Here is a 19,641-nt window from a genome sequence, read left to right as displayed (position 1 = left end):
GACCTGATGAGAATAAAGAACATATACAAACAGGAAAAGGTAGGAATAATAGCGCAATGCAGCAGCTGAGCACCACCATAGAGGGCAGACATGGCCTTTGGGCTGAAAACTTCGTATCAGAGGGATCAAGGGAGCAGCCTTTTCTCCATAGGCAGGCTGAAAGCAATATTTATTACACTCCCTTTTCCATTTTATTTCAACTCATTACGTTTGTTGAGCTCATTGATTTTGGCCTCCTAAAAGCCCTTGAAATGAGTTCAAGATAAAATAATCACAATTAAGACAGTGATAGGAAAGCAGCGGTATATGCTTCTGACTTACTATTTTTAAATAAAAAGTGAATACTCAGATGTATCAATCTGCAAGCTGTAGATGCAGATATATTAAATTCTTCCCAACCCTCAACCATGCAGCTCTACCTTTCTTGTTCACAATGCCTTGGGTTTAGATTGTTGAGCACACTGTGAAACAAGCATAGGTATGAAAAGCAAGTTGCAGCAGTGACAAGTTTAGCAAAAGCTCCAGCAGTTCCTGTTGGCTCGGGGGGGAAAACTAACAGCTACTGAGAACAAAGCTTCTGCTTGGCATTTCATCTCTGATAATATAAAAAGCCCAGACAGAAAATCTAACCATAGGCCGGAATTTGCTCAAGGCACTTTAAGGTACAGAACAGAGAGCACCAGCACAGGACTTAGACTGGTGCTTTCATTCTGAATATAGTTGCACCCACCATCAGGCAACATTCTCATCACACTTGGTGCTGCAGTGAAGTGCTCTGATTAATTCCATGACATTGCTCAAACCGACCTAAACTATGCCACTGAATAATTTTTTAGCCTTGTAACAGCAAAAATCCAGGGTAAGGAGAAAAAAGGTATGACAATTACGATCAAAAAATCCTGAATTATATTCTAGTCATTTTCAAATGCATGAAAAGTATCTCAGACTACTGCAGGGAAGGCTCAGAGTCTTGTATTGCTGTGTAAGAGTATACAGTACTATACAGTACATCAGGTGGAACTCTCAGAGGTAGAGATTCAAGTTTCTGAATTGTCTGATGAGCTCCCAAAGTACACGTCCTTTTTCACTGAAACTGAATGAAAACAATTCAAGCAAGCAGAGATAAGCATTCACAACTAGGAAAAAAAAAAAAAATACTGAAAAGATGCTTTTGACAGGTATAGGAAGAGGAGTGTGTGATGCGGTACCATTAGTAGTGACTACTGCTTCAGGAATATGGGAAGCTCTGTGTTGGAAAACAAGGTTCAGAAAGCCAGTGGCTTTCATATGAATGCCTTGGAAGCACACCCTTGCACAGGAAATCTGACCAGAAGCTGCAAAGAAAGGTCGAGCTACTGAGAACCTCAGCAAGTAAGACATTAAAGCTGCGTGGGTTTTGTTGTGCCTCACAATTTAGCAGTCCAGGACAAGTTGTTGCTGTGGCTAATGATGGCAGAACCAAACTCCATGTGCGAGTGACTCCACCCAGAATGATTTAGTTTTCAATTACAGAAAACCAGCTTTAGGAATAAAGAAGCATGAAGACTCTGGGGTTGACACATTTGACCTTGAAACTGGTATCTAACCAATTAGGACAACAACGGCTTGTGAAACTCACTGTTTATTCAGACTGGGTCATTCAAATCAGTCCTGCGTATACTCCAGCCTTCTCAGTCCACCATGAAAGGAGCCTTTCCTCATTGAAAAAAAAAAAAAAAAAAAAAACAAACAGGAAGAAAAACACAAAACAAACAAAAAACCACTGTATTTGTCTAACTGACGTCTACTTATTTTTAGTTGGGTTTTTAGAGCTTCTATTTTCCAAGGAAATAAAAAGAATATTGCCCACATCTACTTGTCATTGCAAGGCTGTCTGGTGCTAACCTCGACATGTTAGAAGAAAAAGAGTCACTCACCTGACCATTGTTCACTTTGCTTTATTGACAAATGTAAAGGCGGCTTCAAGGTGCCTTGTGTACACACCAGGATCATGTTTAAAAATCCAGTACTACTGAAACACAGTTCCAAAGGTGAATCTCTGCTGGTGTATAAGAGTACAGAGTAAGAGAGACAACCGCTTAAACCAGAAAAATCCCATACCCCCTCCACCAACAGACCTGTCAGTCCTTGATGACCAGCATTCAATGCAGCAGGGTGAAGGCAGAAGCACAGTTGGCTGGGGGCAGGAGAAGGCAGGATGCAGAAGTCTCTGTAGCCCAAATCACTCTCAATGCATCTGGCTGCCAGGGTCTTGTGCATCATGACCAGAATCCCAAACGTTTCTATAGTCTGCGTGTGTTTCCACTCCATAAAGCCTGCTCATACAGTCAGCATTTGTGGGAGGTGTGACACTGCCCAAGCACATGCCATGTAGCTGACACTCATACAGCAGTAAATTTCTCCAGGACTTTGAGATGGATAGATTCACATTGTCTATGGCCTGTGGTCTTTCTGTATTTAGACAAAAGAAAAGCAAAACCACAGGCTCAGCCTCCAGGAAGGCGCTGGGAAAGTTTTTGCCCAGACTGCCTAGCACTCCAGTCTGGCAAAGCAGGATTGTTGGTGAGTCATAGTGCTGAGAGCTGTAACTGAAAAAGCAATCTGAAAGACATTGTCACTAATAACGAAAAGTAAATACCATCAAACAAAGTTTTCTATGGTGACTAGCCTGGTCACAGAACTTTGACAATACCTATAATATTTCAAGTTAAAATACAACTGAACAACAGGAAACACTTTCATATTGCAACCAACCACCAGGTCATGAGCAGGCATAGAAGTGCAACCTTAAGGATATAGAAGATACAAAGGGCACTGACTGTTTCACTAGCAACACTGAACCACTTCTGTAAAATCGAAAACCTCCTTTCTTCCAAAGCTGGAGTATCTCTCCTCCAAGTACCATTTCTGGCAGAACCAATGGGAAGAAGGTTAAAAGCAACTAGTGAGCATACACAAATAAACCATTACATACAGAATATACTAATACTGACGTACTAAAATAAGGTGAATTAAAAAAATGGCTGCCACAAGCACTTTTTGCTAGAGTATTTGGAACTCAGAAGTGATATCTCCCAGTAGCATGTAGTTACTCCTTATTACTCTGGTCCTCTTTTGTAAAAAATCTTGTGGTTTGGCAGGCTGTGTTTTGAGGTCCATTTTCTGCTATTGTTTCTAACCCTGCAGGTTTGATTTTTATTTTAATTTACAAACTTTACTGTGGACTTTTCCAGTCCGATGATCTGCTGATTTGCTTATTGCTGATTTGTGCTTTTAAGAGAACTGACTAAATCAGACCTAGAGCTGAACATGAGGAATGCAAGTGTTCAGCTTTCCCAGTCCAAAAGGACTTGAAGAAAACTTCAAGTTTGTCTTTCGTACTTCTAAAGCTTACTCTTTTTATTTAATTTTCTGTGTTTGCACCCAATAGTTAGATTTTGGATAATCCCTACTGGTAGATCTATGTAAAGAATCATAATTTAGTTTTTAAGACAGTGGTCTAACATAAAAACCCTAGCTCATAATGTTATCAGCCTGCCCTTCTGATTTGCTTACAAGGTGCTTAGTGCTTTATGTTCTGCATTTAATAATCACTCTGTGATGCCCAATGTATGTTGTATCACACACACACAGTGCTCTGGAATTAGCCGTCAGCGCAACAGGATTATAATTGTGCGTAATCGCACCACCACAGCAAATGGCAAAGCAATTGCAAGTATTGCACTCTAAGCCTTGACCTGTCATGGCTGCAATTCTCATCACTGTTTTCCTTCTTCCCTTCATTGGTAAGCCTGTTGGTATTGCAATTTGAGGTTTCAATGGCTCCCCAGGGCCTGCCTTCCATACTCTACCCTCAAGGACTCTAAAGACATGAACTAATGTAAAAACAAAACAAGATTCATCTTCACACCAAAACATAGAAGCTAAAATGTCTAAGCCCGAATCTAGTTTTGACTTTCTCTGGACTCTACATTAAGCCCTCACATTTGTTTCTGTTCCCTGGCCTATAAAGCTTTAAAAGATGTCTAAAAGTCCTACTGGACTTGTGTGAATTAACATTTTTTAAATTAATGTCTCACTTTGTTCTTTTTCACAAATTGTTTGCAATCAGAGCATACATTTATTTATTATTCACAATGATTCACTAATTCCTTCAGTGACTAATTATTAACTACCCAACAAATTTCATATAGTGAAATAATAATACTGGAGTCAAATATGCTGTCTGAAACCTTTTCCAGGTTGGTCAACTCCATAAGTCAATGAATTAGAAAAAACAAAAGAATCTCAATATTTATAGAATTTGTCAGTAGAGAGCAAGATCAGAATGCTGAATTTTGGTGGCAGTACTCAGCAGTTAGTACAACTCTGCAGTCACTGCAGATGTTGCTCTGCTCTGCCAGGCAGCCAGGCAGCTTCTACCCTATCCCAAGGTGTAAGCTTTTTTGCAAAGCTTCCAGTTGGAGATTATAAATCCATGACACTTGAAACAAAATAGTCAAAACCACACAGATTCCAAGCAGCATGTTTAACAAAACAAAACACCCTCAGTAACTAACAGATTTATTCAGTATGGCATTGGAAAAGTCCAGATGCTTCAGTCCTAACTCTTGCTCCAGACCAAGCAGACACCACTCCACGAGGCATTAGCAGCCTGACGAATCCTTCAAAGCATGCTGCTTTCTAAAATGATGCTGAGATGGGATGTCTACAAGTCAGATGGAGGACAAAATTAAAATTCATAGTGAACTTGATAGACTGAAAACATGGTCTAGAAAAAGATAAAAAGAGGATGCAATTCAGTTAGATGCATGTGCAGCTTTGTACTTTGTGGGGAATAACCAGTTCCACAAACAGGAAATACCAGATGGCAAAGACCTGACAAGGTAATAGGTCTTCAAAAAAGATCTCCGGGACTAGAGCAGACTACAATTGCAGATGATTGAGCAGTGGCATGCTGCTAGAAAAAAAGTCAAATGTTAGACAAATATAAAAATGCCAAAAACATTATCACACACAAGATTTTTTCCATTCTACTCAGTACTAAGACCAGAGTCAAATTAGCTGAAGTATAATGCCCAGTTTTAGGCACCAAACTTCAAAAACACATGTGTATCAAATTCAAGACAGTCTAGAGTAGCAAAACAGGAATGATGAAGCATCTGTATAATATGAGCTATGAAGAGAGACTGAAATAATTGAGTTTGTTTAGTCTAAAGATGAAAACGCTACTTGAGCCATGGATGCAGAGCGGTGAGGAGTGAAAAGCCTTTAAATATGTAAGAGGCTGCTTCAAATGAGAAACAAATAATATACACTCTTGTCTATTGTGGCTATAACAAAAAACACAGGTTTATGGTGCAAAAAGAGAGGATAAACTTGGACTTCATGAAAAAACTTTCTAGTGCTACAGATAGAAAAATCCTGCAAAAGATACCAAAAGGACACAGGATTTCTGACTAAAAACCTAAAGGTTTTTAACAAACAAGTTAGACGAATACCTGTCTGGAATAGATGAATATTTCTAATCCTTTTCTGTCACTATGATCTTCTGTGCTACACAACTTATCTACTGTGGCTCCACAAACTGCCTTGACTACAGTTCTGTGCTGATATTTGATTTCATTTATTGGGAAGTATTTAGTTACTTATTAAGCCCTTAGGTAGATTACATTAAGAAATTTACTACAAAAAATGTAATAAAAGAAGTGTAATATGTATTTCTGAAGAAAACAGGAATTTTAGTTAATTAAGTAAGTGTTTAAGAGATCTACATATACTCCTCTTTGCCCATATGGTTATTGAAAATTGCATGCTATGTTATCAACCTGTGATGAGATTTATAATCTTTTACATTTCTCAGGGTCATTTGGTATGTGAACATATAACGCATTTCCTCTTACTTGGAGGTATCAGCCTCCTCAAAAGTTCATTTCTCAATAAGTCTTTCATCACAATTTAATTCCCCATCCACTGCCCTCCTCCCAAAAGAAATCCACCTTTCTATGGAAAAAAGCAAATTTTCAGCATTTTTAATCAATAAGTCCTTCCTAAGACAGATTATTATTGACTCCTGTATCAAGAAAATTTGCAGCAGTGTCCTTCATATCTACTGTCATGTAATGACAAAGTTCAAGGAATAGAAAAGGCATTACTGATTTGCAAAATTTTCATTACAGTGAGCCACCAAATACAAAGCATTTAGATGTTCTTTAACAGGGACACGTGGGGTGGAAAATAATGAAAAGAAATCTCAGTTGTCCAATAAATAATTTATAGCATATCAACTAAGTCACCTTGACAAGAACTGAAGAGGTCAGGAGACCTGTTCCTGGTTCTGACAACAATACAACCATCCCTGTCAAAACACTTCACAACACTGTTTCTCTTCTTCTCATTATGCAGATTATACAAATCCCTTGGAATATTTTTTCTACATGTACATATAATGACAGTTTCAGTTGGGCTTTGATTTCAGCAAGGTACTTACATAACAGTAATAAATCATTAATTTTTAAAGAATATAGAGGCAGTGACCTCCAGTGGATTCCAAATGAGCAGCTCTGACTTAAATCAAAAAAGCAGGAAAATGTCAACACTGCTAATCTTCATGACATTCAGAAATAGTTATTGATTACTATTAGCAAGAGCCTACATGGTTATATCTTCTGAGTTAAATATTGACAATTCTCCACACAAGCAAACACAGTTGTTACTATTTTTCAGAAGATGGTCATGGATCAATACTTATTTTGCTCATATTTGTTATGATAATCCATGTTTACTGTCATAGTCATTGAGGAACAGGCATAGATCAGACATAACTAAATGTACTTTCTAACAACAGCCAGTGTATCTGATACTTGATGTATTTCATCACTTGCTACTTTTGGAAAATTTAAAACAAAAAAAAAGAGAATCTAGTTGATGGCAACTTTTCGTTGTGATTTACCCCTGGATAGGGAAGAACAATGCAAGTAGTCATTCAGAGACACAGAACATCTGTTTATGGGTCTGACAGACTCTGACTAAACCTCCCACTGAAACTGGGAGCTTGCACAAACTCGTGTAAAACAAGGAACACCCTGTTAAAGCTCAAACTCTGGTGTCACTAGCTATCACATGGAATTGTCTGAACAAAACATAGCCTGTAACACAGAACAAGATGCAATTATTGATGGCCTTATTTTCACTGTTGGGCTTTCTTGATGCTGAAGCTGGTCACAATCTAGTGATTCTATAGTTTCTGTGGCTAAGAAACCAAGCAGATTAGAGTACCCATTGCATAACTTTCCTTTGGGCCTTCCCACTTTAATCTGGCCTGTTGGCTTCAAGGCACAAGGAACCATGTTTGCTATTCTTTGAATAACAGTTTTGACTGTCGTAAGTAGCGTCATTAGAAATCAGATCATCACTCTCCAGCTGCGGCCTTAGGACAGATACTGCATTGCGGCCGTTCTTAAGCTCTCTTACCCTTAGGCAGCCAAATAAGGACAGAACTGATAAAACGAGAAGTACTAGCTAGCTTCCTGCTACAGCCACTGCCTCGAGAAGACCATACCAACCCAAAGGAGCTGCAAGTGACATGGTAAAAATTCTGTTTAGAGGTTAATATGGAAAAAGAAAATGATACTAAAAAAAGAAGGACTATCACAATGATATATTCTCTGTACTTGTAAAAATATTTTTATGTCTTTTTTGCAAAGTTATTTATTTTCAGTGCTCACTTTTGCCATCTTTACATCCAGGCTGAGAAGGAAAATACATACAGATCCCTGGAGCTGGGTCAATGAGACTGTAAAATTCATAAGAGTTTTTGTGGACCTACAAGGCTGGAGGAAGTAAGGGTTCCCTTCTGAGTAGCACCTCATTCAAATCACAGCATGTTTCTCATTCTAACAAACCACACATGTTTTGTGAATACATCTTCTTACCTCATTTTTTAAATCCCTTCATCTACCTTTTTTTTTTTCCTATTTCTGTGTCTAAGTTACAGCTTCCGTGAATACATATTAGTAAGGACAGAGGTTAGCCTCACCAACTCTAGGCAGCTTCAGTTTTTCAGAGTTATTATTAACATATTTTAGGCAACCAGGTGTCATTTGTTAACAGGTCCGAAGATTTCCAACTGAATAAATACTCCTTATAGGTATCAGACCCTGAAGACATCAGTTCCTCTTGATACTTACGTGTTTTTATTGTATTCTCAAGCCATAGAAAAATGATTGGGATTTTCTGTCTGGGTAACAATGTTAATTGTTATGCTTATTATAGCTAATATGATTGTTATTCTATTTATTGCCATTAGCATCACTTCTAATAGTACTGTTATTTGGATGTAATTGTCAGATAAATATTAACAGCCCAAAAAGTGTCTGTGAAGGGAGGAAAACAGGTAAGAGAATTTTGCACTTGACTGTACAAGATTTGGAGTGAGACCTTGGAAAAATCTTTTGGGTTCACACTTGGACAGCATAATATCCTCACAGTCTTACACTGTCCAAAGACTCACCCTTGGTTTTCATAAAGCATGCTCCCCATTATGTGCCACTCCAACAGCAATGAAGAAGCAAAGAGGTTCCCTCGCTCATCTAAACAGTTGAGGAAATGCTCACAGCTCCCTGAGAAAGCACGTAAGTGACCTTTCTGTTTGAAAGCTCACTGCCATGCTGCATACCTACAACTCTGAAAACACAGCTCAAAAGGTTGTGATTAAACAAAATGCAGAGAGGGAACCAAGAGCTAGCTGGAGATATTGAGAACCTTCTGCTGGGTGATGGAGACATCCATGATCTGAGATATCCCATCCTTCAGCAGCCAAAGACTGCAGAGGAGGCCAGCACAGAGAAATGTTACGTGTTGCATAGAGCGCATGGGTTTCATCTCAATCTTGATGCATAATTGCCAGTGTCTTGAGATCTATAGTGTGGGCTTAATGGGTATACCGGGGCTAAAGGAAGACAGCACACTTGTTAATAGAGGGGTTTAAGCTAGGAGACCAATGGTTTTACAGTTCATGGGCTATTTCCATTACCTCTGTGCATGCTGAAATTCTGTCTAACAACTAATAGTTCCAGTCCCCTGTTTTGTTTCAGAAAAGCATGCTGCATATAACTGTATAGCATATGCAGAAGATAAAATATTTCTAAATTTTAAGAAAATATACATTGTAGCCCAATTCTGCTTTTATCAAAGATGCACTTACTCCACCTCAAAAATGGACATCAAAAGGCACTTGGCAGAAGTAAATATATCATCATGATATCTTTGAATTTAAACTGTGAGCCAATGACTGAATATTAAGTAGCAGCTTTCTCTATATCATCAAGTTCTCCATTTAGAATATGTTTTATTCTTTGAATAAGAAGACAATCCTGGTATTAAAACTCACTAATGAATCATGCTTCAGTTGTAGCTTTTCACAGCAGCTGCATCAACATCACAGAAGTACCTGGGTGCACGTTCCTTCAGATCATTTCAACAAGATAGCTGTCCTCAACTCACTTTTAAATAACTCAGGAAGCTCTCTCTGTAGCTCTATTTTTCGCCTTACTCTACAACAAGATGAAATTTTATGAATTTTATGTTGTAATTGCATGAAATTTAATATTTCTTTTGCAAGCATCGAGATTTCTGCATAACGAGTATAAAGCACAGAGGACTAAAGACCACATGAGAAGACATACTGTAAAGTCTTGAGAATCTGCAATGTTGTATTTTCATTAGCCTCACTAGACAATTTGAGCCACTACAGAGATATTTTAAGGGATATAAAAAGAGGAAGCAGGCCTCAGATGTACCACTGCTTTATATCTTGGCTGGTATTCAGGTCTGGGTTTAAGACCAAATGAAAATCAGATTTGGGGTTGGCTTCAGCAGAACCAAATGTTACAATGGCACTTTGAAGTTTGGCAGTTAAACTTCTGGTTTAGCACTGTGAAAATCTGAGCTCTGCTCTGAGCTCAGCTCAATTCCCATCTAAGCTTCAACAAGCCCCTAAGCTGCCCCCACCCTGGTACACTGCCCACTCTGAGCCACACTTGGCCTCCTTTGTTCAGTACAAATTCCTTAAACTCGGGATTCCCACTATGTGTTTTCTACCACAAGAGGACCCTGATGCTGACTGGAGCCTTATAAACCTAAAAAATACACACTTTCCTGAATAGTGAAACCTTACAGACGTTCTCTCCTTGCAAGATATTAGCTTACTGTCATAAGTGGAAAAACAGGGTTCTCCAAGCTCAGGCAGAAGTCAACATAGAGTGAACAAGTGATTACACAACCAGAAATTTGACTCTTTTTATTTAAAAAAAAATATAGAAGGGGGCTTAGCTTTAAAGTTCCCAGTTTAGAATATTTCCATTTTTAAATGAAATCTTTCAGCACTATTGTTAGCTAAGACAAGGAACAGCATTTCTGTTTTACATGTGTCACTTGAATTGTGTGTTACTAATGTGAAAAGAAAAAGCAAAAATTAAAACCACAAAACTTAAGGCTTATCAATTTATAGTGTTAAGTGTAGGCCTGGGAAGAGGAGAGGCTGTATCTCACCTGATTATGTCTTTTAAAAGTGGACGTATGTAGGTGATTATAGCAACACATCAGACTATATTCTGATTAAAATATCATTTTCTGCTGGTAGTTTGTGTCAAAGATTTAGAACAGCAACAATTTCCTCTACAGCTGATCAAGCTATAGTAGCTGGCTATGAAGAATTAAAATATTTACTCAAGGTACTATTTCTGAATTCTTCAGATTTGAACTAACCAAAATTATAAAGTAGGAGGAGGAAGCTGGTAGTTAAAGCAACACCTTGCAGCTAGCACTAAGTCAGACTTAGTCACTTTACTAAGTAGGTCAATAAAAACCTTCTGAGACACCCAAGAGAAAAAATACTTTCTGAAAGCTGGAAGAGTAACAAAGGGAAAAACAATTACAATACAACAGGGAAGAAATCCTCAACTTTTGCACCCAAGAGATAATTTTCAAATATTTATCATCTGTAAACCTCTTCATTGCATGACTGTATACTACTATCTCCACTGTACAACTGGAGAAACAGTCTAAGAAAGGTTAATTGACTCATCCAAGGTTGAGAAGACATAGAAAGAGACCTTATGACACCTGATTCTGTGTCAACACACCTATACATTTGATCCTTTATAACCTCTAGCTGTAAAATTGCCTGAGACCTTTGACACAGAAAACCCTTTTAAGTTCTTGAGGAACGTTTCAAAACAGGCTTTGCTTTGCTCCTACATAGCTTGAGAATGTCACAGTAAGAACCTTAAGCACTATCATTTGGTCCCAAGAAGTTAGATTTGTGACAATAATGACAAAAATTTAGATGTTCAGTCTGCAGCTTAGCTGAAAAAATTAGCTCAAGTACACAGTTGCTAAATTACCTCATCCATTTTACCCAGTTTTACACTCAGGGCTGCTCATTCTTTAACTTTTCCCTACCAGTTAGCCTGGAACAGCACAGAGTCCAACTCTCATGGGGAATTACCACCTCTGTGGTGCATTTGTGGGGATGTTACTGGGGGAGTCACTGGAAAAAAGTACGTCATAGGAAAAAAAAATAACTCTAGTTTTCAACACTGCAAAAGCACACAGTGCTGAATGAGGCATTTCTAAGAAATCAAACCCAGAATATCTGGCACTCTGAATAGCAGCTCAACAGAAGCTCTCACACCATTGAGCATCTTTCAGCAGTGGCCTCAATCCTGACTAAAACCTTTGCACGGTAACACAACATAAGAGAAAAAAAGGTACATTACTCAGTGAGGGTATATGGATTACCTACAGGAAACTTTGTCAAAAGATGAGGCATTTGAAAAGTCTAGCAACAGCTGGAATTAGCTGAAATCTGTGGCATACTGATCTTTTGGGGCAACGGGGGATGAACAGTAAAGGTTCTTCATATCAGGGATCTGTATGCTGATGACTGAGCAAAATTAACACTGGAGTAGTTTAACTGTGAACAACTGAAAAATCCCAAGTGCTAGAAAAATCCCAACACCACTTTATGGGGAGTTGCTGTCTAAAAGTCCCTTGGGCTTAGGTTCGACTGACTTTATTGCCCAAATGGTCTGACATACTCTTGATGACCGTGAGAAAAGCTGCCCAAGCGTTGACATAGTCAACACAGCCTCTGTGACCATAACTGCAATTGCACAGTTACATGGTGACAATAAATCACTGCATCAGTTTAGCCACTGGTTAACTTAGCACCCAGTTGCAGCCACATTTCAAATCTCAACCTAAGCATTACATTTATGAGCAGTTTGTGGTTATTGCATAAAACAAAATACATTTAAGTTCTTCAGCTTACAAAACTTGCTTTTGGCTTAATATTGTCATATGCTGTCAATCTGAATATAGAAATTTCTGGATACACTTGTTTAATTTCTGACAGCTAAAGTGACATACTCCAGCATTTTTCACATATCTTTTTGCATTGTTCCTATAAGACCACTCCCCCTGACACTGTGAAACATGTATGTTCTGTATTTATACTTAATTCACTTATTCACAACTCTAAATGTAATTTCAAATGGTGAAGAACTGAAGAGAAAGAAGAATACTTGAAAACCTGATTTTTAAACTCAATTAAATGAATCAGTTACTTGACCTGTATAACTAATGAACACTTAAATACTATTTTGCTTGTGTACGCAAACAAATAAAAAAGGCAATACAAGGAAAAATGAGAAGAAATAAAAACTTATGCCTGCACATTAAACATCTTCCATCCAAACAAAAACAAGGGGTAAAATTAACTTACGGTGCTTTCCACAGTTCGTCTGGCCCTAATATTTAATTAGTTAGTTTACATTTAAGTGACAATTGCTCTTATAAACTGATCTATCAGTGTATCTGTAAGTATTAAGAATTCCATTTCTCATAGCCACACAAGGTTGGAACAGGATTTCTAGCAGGCAGATACTAAGATGCATTAGAAAGTCAGTAATTTATCAAATAATCTCCCTTATCTACCTGCCCTACATACACTGATTCATTTTAGTTTGTTTTGTCGTTCTTTTTTTCTCTTAAGGTACACAGTGACTATATGTTCTGGTTTTGTTAAAAACAAGACCAGCTCTCTTTTAGAGATTTTTCCTTCCAGCTAAGTTCCTTTCAGTACCTTCTAAGTAACTGAACTATTCTGAATTTAGCTACATATTTTTTGAGACACTGAGAAGATGACCAATAGAATGCAAAAGAAGCTCATGTTTAGATTTATTACTATGGTAACCAAGGTTAACTGATAACAAGACATATTTGCAAGGAGAGGCGGACAGAACAGGTGACTAAAACTGACCAACTGAGTATTCCATCCCATACACGTCATACATCCTATAAAAGAGGGAGATCGTGTGGGTCTCTCTCTCTTCGACCATGGCTGGCATCTGAAGAGGACCACGCCACCCATGCCTGTGATCCAAGGCCTGAGACCCTGCATCCCTGAATCCATTTCTGATTTGCTGTGAAGTCTCACCGGGGACTTCAGGGTGCCTGCCCTGCAGCTGCTGGAGCCACACGAGCTCCCGGCTCTGTCACCACTGGAGGCAGCCAACTCCACACGGGGGCAAAGCTATGCGACTAACCCAGGATACTCAAGATTGGTTTTGTATATTTTGCATCATTTTCTCTATTTATTAGTAGCATTAGTGAAGACTTTAAAACCTTTTCAGCTGCAAAGTCTCTCTTCTTTCCCCCTTATCACTTTTTCCTATCTAAGGGGAGGGTGAGTGAGGGGGTAACAGAGAGCATCTGCCATAGTTTATTGTCATCTTGCAATTAAACCATGACAAATTTATTGGTGGCCCATACAAGGAAATGAAGAGAAACCGTACAGGGAAAGATAAGAGAAACTGTGACACTATGCTACGATATAATCCAGCCTTTTACATTCCAAAGCTTTTAGAGAAGCAAAATTTAGAGAGGCAAGAGAAACAGAAGCTTGAGACTTGTTGAGATCACACTAAGACTCTTTGAAAAGGTCTTTTTTTTTTTTTTTCAGTTATTGAGAATGATATGAAAATAAATTTACAAATCTGCCCCCAGGTCAATTTGCTGATCTGTGATACAATGAATCCTTGGTTCTCTTTATGTCATTTAGTCATATAAATTAATACTTATTATCTACCTACAGGCAGATCTGGCCTTCAGGTCATTTTCTGCTCAGATAAGGCAAATCCCTTATTTGAAATAAAACATTTTCACCACTTGCTTATCATAAAAGAGTGGGGAAAAATAAAGATTAATTATAACAGTGAAGGAATGCCTTATCTGGGTGCACTGGCACGCAGGATGTGCTTGACCCTGACCATACCTTCTGCTTTGGACAGTACAAGTAAGATTCATTATTCCTCGGGCTCTCCGGAGAACCTGCACATGATAAAGCCTATGTCATATCCTGCATCCATGTTTTGAAAGTCTGATTGAGAATTCTGGGACTTGAAGGGAAAGGAGCTGTGTATAGGATGTGGGTGAGGGAAATTGGATTTCTTTACTTTATAATAGGAATATTTTCAATGTTTTACAGCCTCTCCCTGGAAGTCAGAACTGTCAGACTGAGACACACCAAACAGTAGGATTATTACCTTTCATCTCCTGTAGTTGCATTCGGTTTCATAATGTTTGTACACATGTAATGAAGCTTTCAGAGGCACCTTCAAAAAGGAACCTAGGACTCAAAAGTGTCTACTCTGACCTCCTGGTTTCCTCTCAGAGATCAGAGCCAAGAGGATCCTTGAAGTCTTTGGCAACCACAGAAGAATACATCTAAAAGGACAATCCTTGCAAAATTACATGTGCCTTCTCAGAAAGTTTATGTAGCCTCAGCTCCACTGGTTTGAGAAATGGCTCAAATACCCTTCAAGAGTCCACAGAAATATTAGTTATACAAGTGTCTGGCCAGATTCTTCTATGCATGGGGCTGGTGTAAAGGAGAAGAGAATAATTGATTTGCTTGTCTGTTAGGAGGACAGGAATGGTTACAAGAAGAAGAGCAGGCTACAGCTTTACATTCTGAAGAGAGGAACAGAAGCAGAACAAGCTGTCTGGCTTCTAAGCTTCTGCTTGTTTACCAGGATACAGGGATTTCAAGGAAAGGAGCACAAGCAAAATGAAGGGCCTATGGGATGGAGGGTAAGTAAGAAGAAAAGGCACTAAACTTGTCCATACTTCTGTAGAACTACCATTTTATTTTAAATCAAATACTTTTGAAATGCAAAAGGAGAATTCATGAACAAGAAAGCATTTAAATTGAATTAAGCTGCCAAAACAGCATGAGATCCATTTAAAAAAATGCAAGCGTGTGAAAGAGCTGCAGCAAGAGTCTGACAATTTACCCTGATAAAAAAGAATGGAATTTTGTCTCCTGATCCCAAACATATGAGCTGTCACCTGTTGAGATCAAAAGTCTCTCTGTTCACTTGTTACTTCTCTACCACTTCTATTGCTCTTGGTTTCTAACAGGAGTTATATAAATTGGTATGGAATTTGCCTAGCCACAAACGATGAGCACAGAAACATTTACATCTTGGAAGGCTCATCCATGTGGTATGGAAACCTGACATACTGAAAGTAAAGCTGTGTATAAAAGCAAATATTTAATGAAGTTCTCTGAGCTACATATCATAGAATCATAGAATCATTTTGGTTGGAAAAGACCTTTAAAATCATCAAGTCCAACTGTTAACCTAACACTGCCAAGTCCACCACTAAACCATGTCCCTAAGTGCCACATCTACATGTCTTTTAAACACCTCCAGGGACAGTGACTCAACTACTTCCCTGGGCAGCCTGTTCCAATGCTTGACAACCCTTTCAGTGAAGAATTTTTTCCTAATATCCAATCTAAAACTCCCCTGGTGTGACTTGAGGCCATTTTCTCTCATCCTGTCATTCACTACTTGGGAGACCAACACCCTCCATGCTACAACTTCCTTTCAGGTAGTTGTAAAGAGCAATAAGGTCTCCCCTCAGCCTCTTTTTTTCCAGGCTAAACAGCCTCAGTTCCCTCAGCTGCTCCTCATAATACTTGTGCTCCAGACCCTTCACTAGCATCATTGCTCTTCTATGAACTCGCTCCAGCTCCTCGGTGTCTTTGGACTATTAATACTTTATGCACCTCTATGAAAATGAAAACAAGAATTTTTTTAAAAATGGTCTATGTTCAAAAAGGAATAAAAAGTTCTTAATGCTGGCAGGGAATAAAGTGCCATAATATCTAACAAAAATCTTAGTTTTCCATCTGATTGCAATAGTCTTGCATGAAAGAACTTTACATGGCAAGACAATGCTAAACCACACAGATTATTATTACTGTTATTATTATTAATAATAATAATAAGCCAAACAACTGCTAAGCAGCAGCAGATAGCTCAGAGTACTGAGTAACCACAGCATATTAGTTATAAAATCATATATGTTCTATAGAATCTCAAAATACTTCATCAGCTTAGAGATTATTTTATTGACTACTGGAGTGCAAACACCTCTAGGGAAACTAAATATACCCTTCACAACTAGCTACAAAAAAGACAGAAACATAAGTAGTTTCTCTCTGCGTTCTCTAAATATTAGCATGCTTAGTTCTGAACAGCTGTAGTTGCACTGCTGTAAATACAGTAAACTCCTCTTAATCGTGAAATACATAATGAAGAAAAACACTTAATTAGTATATCTCCATAAGAAATTATTTACATAACGAGAGGCAATTGCAGTGAATGCTGCTTCATCAGAACAGTATTAGCATATATTCCATGGCATGGTACATATTCAGTCATTACCAAGGAGTTCTGTGGTGGTTAACCAGGTGTTAAAAAAGCTGCAAAATTTTAACTTTCAATCGACAAACAAGTTGCCAAAAAAAGACACACTTTAAGCAAACAGAATGTGATTTTTGTTCTTGCATTTCTATTCAAGTATAGTATTTTATCTCAGCTGTCTCCCTAATTCTAAAATCAGAGATCTAAAAACTGAATGCTAGGAAGTATTTGTAATTTCTTCCATTTGGGCAAACACTTTAAAATCCCACAGGCAATTACAGCATTTCTCTTACAGCCATAGAAACTGCACACGTAAATAGAACATGGGTCCCAAATCTTCGCAGATGATATTCTCAAAATATCTTCTAATCATAAAAGCCACTTAATTAGGACTCCAGCATATCTAATTAGATTTTCCATTTACCAAGATACAAATGTACCCCAAATCAGCTATAAGTCTGGGGAGGAGCGGGGGAAAGATTGCAGGAATATTGCCTTATCCTCCCTCAGCCTGCAGCTGCCCCGTGAAGAGCTGAGACCTGAGTGGTACCACTGGTCACTTGCAGGACCGTGACATTAGACAAGGTGTCAGGGTCATCAGTGTACCCAGTGAGGAGGCAGAAGCAAAACAGGCAACCACGCTTCTGAAGCAACACTGCCAGTGTGAGGAGAGATGTTTTCTGGTGAACTAGTAGTATTTTAGGCTAGAAAGACAGTCTATCCACAAAGTGCATTTTTAATACATCTTCTGCATTTAATGCCAGAATTTTGCCCCATTTCCAGTTGTGCTATGCTTTTACCAGCAGGAGAAACACTCCTAAGAAAATCATGTTGCAGGAACTGCCAAGATGAAACTGAACTCATCTGCTTTCTATACCACACAGTGAGCTCAAGAAAGCTTTTCAAAGGCCAGGTGGAGCTGCCAGTGCTCAAATGATCCATATCTGTTACAGCACTGGGATCCATATGGCTGTGTCTATGCTGTGCAGCCACTGCGCTCCCAGTAGTCATTTGGTCCTCTCAAGGCCAAATCCTTATTCACACTGCCATGGCACTGGAGCTTGCTGGGCATGCTTGGGCAACAGTGCTCCAACCAGGCTGCCATGAGAGTTATTAAGGTCCATACAGAACACACCAACCGTTCAGGTCACGTCCTTGGGCAGTATGGACAAACAGGAAAACTGGAAAATCCTTGGCAGATACAATCCAACTTTACCAAGCTACATGCTTTGACAGAGAGCATCTGGGATACCAGAAGGCACTTTAACCCACAGGTCCCATGCAGGGCTGTTTCACAACTGGGACAGTGCATCTGTGAGCACACAGAAACATATTCCAGAGTCATCTCTGCTGTCCCAGTATCATAAAATCCCTCCTTCAGTATTCAAAAGTAAGGATAATAGCTACATGGGAAGTCATGATCTTATCTTCTCTGCACCTCAGACCACCCTATCCACTTGATGGTCAAATGCATGAAGTTTATATCTATGACACATTCTCCTCTCAGTCTCACCTGGTATCCACCCAACTCCACCATCCAAAATCTACTACCCAGTACTGACCAGGAGCTAGATGGCCACTCTTATGTGAGATGGCTTCTCAGGGCCATGGACTGGCTTGCATGGTATCCTCTGGATGAAAGCAGGCAGAGAGGGAGGAAGGAAGGTGTGGGCTTGACACTGCCGTAGTGTGGAGAATCTCCCACTATCCATTTCACAACCACCACTGTATGCCAGGAACAGGGCCAGATGAATCCTTGTCTGATCCAATTTGCTGCTGAAGCAAGAGTCACCCATCCTTGTCCATGGACATCTCCAAAGTGCTCACATAGCAGCCAAGAGAGACTGCTACTAAATATAACAGATATGTCTGTAGGAAGGAACCAATGATTCCCTTTATCCTGAAAATAATTTGGATAATGTTCTCTCCTGAATCAGGGTGTGCTGAGCACAGGCCTGTATTCAACACAGGCCTATATCTGAGGAAAGACCACCACAGACCTATACCAAAGCATTTGAAAAGCCAGATCCCACATGACTTCAGCTCTGCATGTATGAAAGCTGAGGTCAGACTCATGATGTTAAAAGCAGCACTGTGTCCATGGGGGTTGCTGTGTGTCACCCAGCAAAATGAGCTGCCTGGACAGATGGCCGTTAGATTACTGTGTTAGAGACCAAACTGTAGACTCCATGCTAAGATGGAAGGCAGTATTTTCTGCTCATTGTGGCTTTTACATGATAGCAGGACTATTAAGGTATGCACTCCTTTGCTCACAATGCCTGCAAATAGGAATTTTTTTTTTTTTTTTCCTGCAAACTAACAGTAGATTTTTTTCCTGGCACAGGTGAAGTATGTATCACTTTTACAGATATTCTGCCTCTTGATAAGGTGCTCTGGAGAGCAATCTGAATTGCCACACCACTGATCCCCAAAGGACTTTATCCTTACACTTCCAGTGCAGTGACCTAAGCCATCTTCCTGGGGGCTTCTGAGTTCAGCTGAGCCCCATCCAGCACTTCCATGGGAGAGGGCGGGTGGGCTTCCAGATCTCTTCACTCTTTTGCTACAAGGTGCCAGTAGATTTGTAGCATAACTCAGTCTTGCCCACACAGATGGGTCAAAAGCAGACAATTTGGAGCAGAACAAGTATTAGACATGCATTGCAAAGGTCCAGGAGGATAGATGTTCTCTATTTATCTATTACGGGGCAGTGTGCCTTAGGGTGTGTCCGGAGTCACCTTCAGGATATGGATATAAACAAGGTGGTTTCCTACGGAGCTGGTCCTTTTGGGAGCAGCCTAACAGACCAGCATGAATGCAGACATTAATGCTGCAAATGGCAGAGCTTTCAGCATCCCTT

At 39.3% G+C, this 19,641-nt stretch overlaps 1 protein-coding gene and 1 long non-coding RNA gene across 3 annotated transcripts in view; one reads left to right on the top strand and one right to left on the bottom strand.

The window, feature by feature from the left end:
- CDC42SE2 (CDC42 small effector 2) overlaps positions 1-19,641 on the top strand; it is a 269,695-nt gene that overhangs the window by 48,231 nt on the left and 201,823 nt on the right. The window lies entirely within an intron of this gene.
- LOC139826526 (uncharacterized) overlaps positions 1-19,641 on the bottom strand; it is a 72,271-nt gene that overhangs the window by 20,857 nt on the left and 31,773 nt on the right. Inside the window, exon 2 of one of the 2 annotated variants that reach the window (XR_011736645.1) lies at positions 1,917-2,451. This is a non-coding gene — a long non-coding RNA (uncharacterized lncRNA). Of the gene's footprint in view, positions 1-1,916; positions 13,007-19,641 lie in introns of those variants that run through there. The other variant, XR_011736644.1, reaches the window with a different exon arrangement.

This window comes from Patagioenas fasciata, chromosome Z, assembly GCF_037038585.1.
Source record: "Patagioenas fasciata isolate bPatFas1 chromosome Z, bPatFas1.hap1, whole genome shotgun sequence".
In the NCBI taxonomy this organism is placed as follows: Eukaryota; Metazoa; Chordata; class Aves; order Columbiformes; family Columbidae; genus Patagioenas; species Patagioenas fasciata.
The sequence above is the reverse complement of the archived record's forward strand: the minus strand, read 5'-3'. Positions and strand labels throughout refer to the sequence as shown.